Source organism: Labrus bergylta, chromosome 7 (genome assembly GCF_963930695.1).
Source record: "Labrus bergylta chromosome 7, fLabBer1.1, whole genome shotgun sequence".
Classification (NCBI taxonomy): domain Eukaryota; kingdom Metazoa; phylum Chordata; class Actinopteri; order Labriformes; family Labridae; genus Labrus; species Labrus bergylta.
The window spans coordinates 31,548,167-31,555,666 of NC_089201.1; the positions used below are offsets into that span (position 1 = coordinate 31,548,167).

The 7,500-nt window shown below is 37.9% G+C and overlaps 1 pseudogene; it reads left to right on the forward strand.

The window, feature by feature from the left end:
- Positions 1-7,500, forward strand: part of LOC136179614 (NLR family CARD domain-containing protein 3-like) — a 45,465-nt pseudogene that overhangs the window by 17,998 nt on the left and 19,967 nt on the right.

Sequence of the window (7,500 nt, forward strand, 5' to 3'; positions counted from 1 at the left end):
ATGATCGTCTTTTTTTTTTTCCTTACTCTTATCTTAGAGCAGGGATGTCAAACATCCGGCACGACAGCAGGTTTCATCTGGCCCGTCAGATGTTTTGGGAAGAAGGAGGAAATGTATTGAAAAATATTTTGAGATTTTTTATAAATTAAATATTTGTAATACAAATATTATTATTATTATATTATATTATTTTCCCCGAATTGTATTGAAACCTATAATGAGCAACGTAAAGGTTAATATCATGATATGAAAATTAATTAAACGGGGCACTTTGAACTATTTTCTCAGCAGGGAGTATCATAAAAAAGACGAGTGGCCGAGCGCACGAGCTGCTCCTGCATTACGCTGGTAATACATCACATCAGCAAACAGGCTGAACACCTGAGAGAGGTGACACAGAATGCAGGTTTTCAAGAGAGATCGAAGGAGCGATATTTCTTTAGCTTTGTTTGCTCACAAGTTGCCAGAATTTTATCAAAGCTACAGGACTTAACCACAGGAGGCGCTGCACTGCACGCTCATCCTGACGGTCTTCAGTTCTGTCCACACTTCTTTCCAGTTTCTCCTGGCTTGACTGATGTAAAACAAAAGTTTGGCTGATAATAACAAAGCTTCCTATGGAGTGAGCCACAAAGAGCAGCTCGTGCAAATAAAAAACAATCCTCTCTGTCCTGCGTAACGGCCCAGACCGTCTCCTCACATCCAGTGTAGTTTGCGTATACCGGCGTTGAGCCTGATGATAGAGTTATTTTACCTCTGGTTATTGTAAAAACAGTAAATTAAAATGAATATTAACTGATTTTATTTACAGATGGTTCATTTTTAGGTCACCCAGAGGTGAACGTGTTGATCACCTAAAAGTTTCAGCGTGACATCACTTCTAAATGCAGTAGCCTGCTGTTGCACCTTTATCACCAGCTTTAATCAGACTGTAAAAATATAACTATTACTGAACATTTCATTCTTATCCTAAAACGATATCACGCACAGGCTGTCCGATCATACAGAGGTCCACTGGTTTAACCCCGGAGCAGCGCTAAAATGCTTCCTCGATTTGAGTACGGAGATGGCACAGATTCATGGCGCATAAAAAGTCAGTGACAGAGTTAGATTACGATATTGCGGACACGTAGAAGAACGGACTGCCAGACTCATATCAAAAGTGGTTTAACTGAGTTTACTTAGTTGAAGAAGTTGAACTCCACACGGAGCTGATCAGACTGCAGTGATCAACGCTGAAGGATCAATTCAAGTCTGTTGGTTTGGAAACATTTGATGTCTGACAGTGAAATACCTGAAGATGACTGTTTGCATCAAAGACACTCTGTGTGTTTGTGACAACATATTCATGTGAGCAGGTTTAATCTGTGATGAACCTTAACGAGTGACAACTGTGCTGTGGCCTGACACACAGATCTAAAGTCTCTCTCTCTCTCTCTCTCTCTCTTTAATGCACTGATCCCAGGGCAGGTAGAATAACCTGTCAAAGTTTCTATAACCTTGAACAGCGATATTAAAACATAATATAATAATCTCAAACAAAACATAATTATTGATGTTTTCTTCTGTAATGTGGTACATTTAAATATTTCCATGTGCCAACATGCAGTTTGCAATGACAGAGTTAACCCCTCTGCTTAATGTACTTTTACATTTTATGCGTTAACATGCAGTTTTCTATACAAGTACCTTTATTTGTCTTTTTATTCTTTAAATTTTTTTTTTTTTTAACATTAAACAACATTAATATCTTGACAGATATTAAACATATGACCTGAAACACAAACAACAGAACAAACAAGTGTCACAGATACTTGAGCCTGTTGGTTGGATGAGGATTACATTTTTCTACACATCATTTGTTGTGTATGATGCTTATGTCCCTGTTTTGTTTATATATGTTACCCATTTTTCCCCAGCCTTTGTCGAACTGATCTTCTTTCATTTTCAACTTGTAGGTTATTTTTTCCATCACAACGATATCATGTATGATTGACAGCCACTGTCTGTGGTTTGGTGTGTCAGTCTTTAGCCAGTTCTTAGTAATGGTTTTCTTTGCTGCTGCGAGTAGAATCTTGACCAAGTATTGGTCTCCTGCATGCACAGATCCTTCCAAGTGTCCCAGGTATAAAACAAGACATGATCGAGGGATTTCATAACCCAGCACTTTGCACAGAGCTGAATGTATATTATCCCAGAAAGGTTTGATCTTGATGCAATACCAGAAAATATGTGTATGGTTTGGATCCATGTTGTTGCATAGTCTCCAGCGTGGCTGTTGAATATTCATTTGTTTACTTTTAATCTTGGGTGTAATGAAGTACCGAATTAGATTTTTCCAAATGAATTCTCTCCATGTCTGTGATTGTGTCGTGGTTTGTGTACTTTTCCACATTCCAGACCACATTTCTTCTAGGATCTCCTCATTCAGCTCTCTTTCCCATTTGGTCTTGACATACAGTGTTGAATCATTTTTTGATTCCATTAAACAACAGTACAGGTTAGACACAGCTTTTTTAACTACAGTACTGTATGCTTGTGTAAGTAACTTAATGATAGGATGCATTTCGTCCTCATTTTTCTTAATGTTTTTAATATAATAGTCTCTCATTTACAGATATCTGAAGAAATCCTGATTTGTTAGATCGTATGTATTTTGAAGTTCTTGAAAACTTCTCATCTGACCCTTAATAACTGTACGTATGGCTGTTATTTGTCCAGTTTTTAAATGTAGGATCCAACTTTAGCGGGTTAAATTTCTCATCAAAAGCTATCCATTTTAATAATCCCAGATCCTTCCCTAATTTTAACTGCTTAACAGTGGAGAACCATATGTCCAGTGTAAATGATGTTAATGGGGCTAAATGTTCTTCCGCTCTCATCTGGACAGGTATCTCTCTTTCACCAATACTTGTATTTAAATGTAGACATTTCAATATCTTTCCATCAAACTACATAACCAGCATCACACCAATACATTAGTGGACGTAATTGTGTTGCTTTAAAGTATTCCTTTAAGTTCGGAAGGGCCATTCCCCCTTTATCTTTAGGCAGCTGAAGTGTGGTGTAACGGATCCTCGGTTTTTTACCCTCCCAAATAAATCGTGATATAAGCTTATCCCATTTGATAAATTGAGCTTGTGGTATGTTTACAGGCAGAGATAGAAATAAATATATGAAACGTGGTAATATGTTCATTTTCACCACACTTATCCTCTCATGGAGCCCCAGTGGATAGGTGGACCATCTTTCAATGTCTTTCTTTATATTGCTGTCTATCTGTCCATAATTACTTTGATATAGTTTTGATAAGTTGTTGGTTATATTTATACCAAGGTATTTTAGTGATCTTGTTTCCCAGTTTATTCTGAATTCTTTAAGTTTTTGGTTTGGTGAGCAGTTAAACATGAGAACTTGAGTCTTAAGTACATTTATCTTGTACCCAGAGTACAAACTGAAGTTTTCTAGAATTTCCATAAGTTGCATAAACTTGTTCACAGGGTCCTTTATGTAGATCATGACATCATCAGCCAAACAGACTAATTATGTGTTTTTGTTTATTAAATTCTATTCTGGTTATTGAATTGTCTTGAAATTCTATTCTGGTTATTGAATTGTCTTGCCTGATCATTTGGGCTAACGGTTCAATATACAGAGTGAATAGAGCCGGGCTAAGACAGCAACCCTGTCCAGTTCCTCTCTCAAGTTGGAATCTATCAGAGAGAGAACCGTTAACCTTTACTCTCGCCGTGGGTGCATTATAGATGGATTTAATGCATTGAATAGATTTTTCATTAAATCCAAACCTCTCCAATGTTAAATATAAAGACTCCCAATTGACTCTATCAAATGTTTTTTCAGCATCTAGGCTGATCAAAGCTACAGGTACATTTTCTTTGTGTATTCTGTGTATGATGTGTAATGTCCTTCTGACATTGTCTTGTGTCTGTCTTCCCTCTACAAACCATGTCTGGTCTTCATCTATCAGGTCTGCTACAAATGCTTGGAGTCTGTTTGATATTATCGAGGTATACATCTTACTATGTCGTTCTTGTAACGAAACCACAGGTAACTGAACCCAAAAGCACGACTCACAACACAGTCTTTGGTTGGGGAATAAAAACAGTCTTTACTTCTTAAGCAGACAGAATCCAAAAAAGTGATCCAAGAGGGAACAAAAGGCTTGAATGCAGAAGGAAGGGAAGCCACAGACTAAATACTAAAGGTGAGGGGGAAGACAACGAGATGCAGCTGGGAACAATCAGGGCGGGGCAGACAATCACACTGGTGGGAAACACATGAGGGCAGGAAGTGAAGGATCTGAAATGAGAGGAGAGGTTAGTGACCCAAAACAGGAAATAATACAAGTAGAAATAAAAACAACCTAAGACACCGAGCTGGACATGACAGTTTTGATTTGAGGTAGATTGTTGAGTGTAAAGATCCTTGTAGTAATCTCTGAAGATCTTTTCAATTTCTCCTGGTTCGTATTTTAATTGGTTTGTTTTTGGATCATGCAGTTTATTGACAGTAATTGCGGCCTGTTGTTTTCGTAATCGTCTAGCTAATAATTTCACAGCTTTTGGGCCTGTTTCATAATAACTTTGTTTTAGATATCTCGCTTTTGTCTCTGCTTCAAAATGAAGTAAATCCTCTATGTTTTTCCTCCCCTCTTTCATTCGTTGTTGTATTTTTTGGTCAGTTTTTCCTTTATGCTTTTGTTCTAATTGTTTTAGTTCAGTTACATAAATGTTGTATTGTTTTTCTCTCTCTTTCTTGAGGTTGCTTGTGTTTGCGATCAATTTTCCCCTTATTACTGCTTTTAATGCATCCCATAATATTGATTGAATACTGATTTGTTATTAAGTATTCCCACATTTAGCCTCCATATTGTATTTCTCTGTCTACAATTCAAGAGTATCTTTAGGTAAACTGCACTATGATCAGAAACATCTGCCACTTCAATCTGACATTCTTATTATTAGTATTCGTATTATATCTCTATTTTCTTTTTGCATAAAAAAATAGTCAATCCTGGAGTAGACAGAATGCGTTGATGAGTAATGACTGAAGTCTCTTTGCTGAGGATGCAGGTCTCTCCATACATCAAAAAAGAACATTTCCTCCCACGCATTTTTAACCATCTTTGTTGTAGATTTCTTATTTCTCTTCACACTGGTCGTGTCCATGTCATAGTCCATTATTACGTTGAGATCACCTCCACATATGCATATACCTTCTGCTTCTACTGCTATTATATCAAATAAGGATTTGAAAAATTCCTTATTAGTCTCCGGTGGGGCATATATGTTCACCAATGTTATTAATGTCTGCCCAATTGTTCCTTTAACCATAATGTAATGTCCCTCTTTATCCTTTATTTCTTTTTGGCATTCAAACTTGATCACATTGGATTTTAATATTGCTACCCCTCTTTTGCGAGTATTATAGTGTGAACTATAGAAAGTGTTTCTAAATCCAAGTCTTTTTCATTTCTCATGTTCTGATTTTGATAAGTGAGTCTCTTGAAGGAAATGTATCTGAATCTTTTCCTTTGTGAGTTTGGTCATAATTTTAGCTCTTTTGACTGGGTTTCCTAAGCCAGTGGTTCTCAAACCTTTTAGACTGAGTACCACCTCCGAAAATATTTGGCTCTCCAAGTACCACCATTATGGTAGATGTTAAAATACACTGTAGGCCTATTTCTACACACATTTCAAGCAAGATCAAATTAATTCATAATAAAGAATATTATTTATTATTGACTTCTGGCAGCCACGCTGTGCTGTAGGCCTACTAAGGGCTAGCGCCAAAACTGGCCCTTAAACTCCACACAACACTGACATTTGCCCAAATCAAAAGAAGTGCAGAACAATAAAAACCAACAACCTGTTCTAGAATATTTCATCTCCAGTGTTTCCCACTAATAGACGATACCTGGGCCCAAGTATATTTCTGACCTGTTCTTATTTAATTTTTCATTTATTCATAAAATTGCTGCGTGCCTGAGAGAGCGAGAGGGAGCGGGGGAAAGAGAGAGAGCGCGCTCCGCAGGCTCCGTGCAACCAGAGCCGCTTTATTTTAAGTCTCTGCGTTCAACATAACAAAACTGCCAAAAAAAAAAATCCCTCTTGAATCCTGCGGAGTGTAAAGACAACGAAAGAGAGCAGAATCACATCAGCTTCAGAGCGAGAGAGAGAGAGAGAGAGGGGGAGAGGGGGAGAGAGAGAGAGAGAGAGAGAGAGAGAGAGAGAGAGAGAGAGAGAGAGAGAGAGAGAGAGAGAGAGAGAGAGAGAGAGAGAGAGAGAGAGAGAGAGAGAGAGAGAGAGAGAGAGAGAGGAGGGGGAGCGATAAGTTCCGTTTTAAAAATGTTAATGTACAGCTGCTTGCTGCCGATTGTGTGCTGAACTCCAATAAATAACAGAATATCTGTTAATGTAGACCTACAGCTGCTTTCTGTTGTTTCAGTACTGAACTATAACAGAATATCTGTTAATGTAGGCCTACAGCTGCTTTCTGTTGTTTCAGTACTGAACTATAACAGAATATCTGTTAATGTAGGCCTACAGCTGCTTTCTGTTGTTTCAGTACTGAACTATAACAGAATATCGAGTGGAACTTTTCAAAACGTGAGGCGTACTCCTGTTGTTGTTAATGTTTGTGCGTGAACATAAATTGAGCAGATTAAAGATGTTTGTTGCAATAACTAGATTAATTTAGAGGGGAAAACATATTTGATATTAATACAACCCAATAGATACAAGACAGATAAGATAGGAGTATGACAAAAAAAAAAAGAAATTGGCGTTTTATGCTGAACGTTTTTTTTAAATATTGTGGAGATTTTTTTGCGTACCACCACAGGGAGTCCCTGTACCACCGGTACGCGTACCATAGTTTGAGAACCACTGTCCTAAGCCATTGACATTTAGAGACATTACTTTAATCTCCTCTTGTTTTGTATTCATGAACTGTTATAGTTCTATTATCTTTGTAACAACACCTCCACAAGCTCTTAGTAAGACGCTTTTGAACAATAAGTAACGTTTTGAACCACCTTTTAGAACATTGCACTTTAACTAAACACAGAAAAAAGGTGACCTCCATAAAGAGATGTCAACAAACTTTGTTTCATGTTGACTCTCTTTTTGTTTTGAGGGGGAGAGCCTCTCACAGTGAAAGGGCCCCCTACGAGTAGAGAGGTTCAGCCCACAAGGGGTTAATCTTCCCATACTAGACCAACAGTTTAATCTCTGTTCCTCTCAAGCCGTGAGTCCAGACATCTATAACCCTTTAAACCAGGCAATTGTTGGGCTTACCTTATTTCTTTAAGAGATTATGCCTTTCTTTTCCCCTCTCATTTAAACTAGACTTAAATTAAACACTCATTCTGCAGCATCGTTGTCCCTGCGCTGGAATTCCTGCAGCCGTCCCCGTGCACGTCTGCTGGTCTCCCGTGTTCGATCACTCGAGATGTGTTTCCATGCTGCGTTCCCTGTT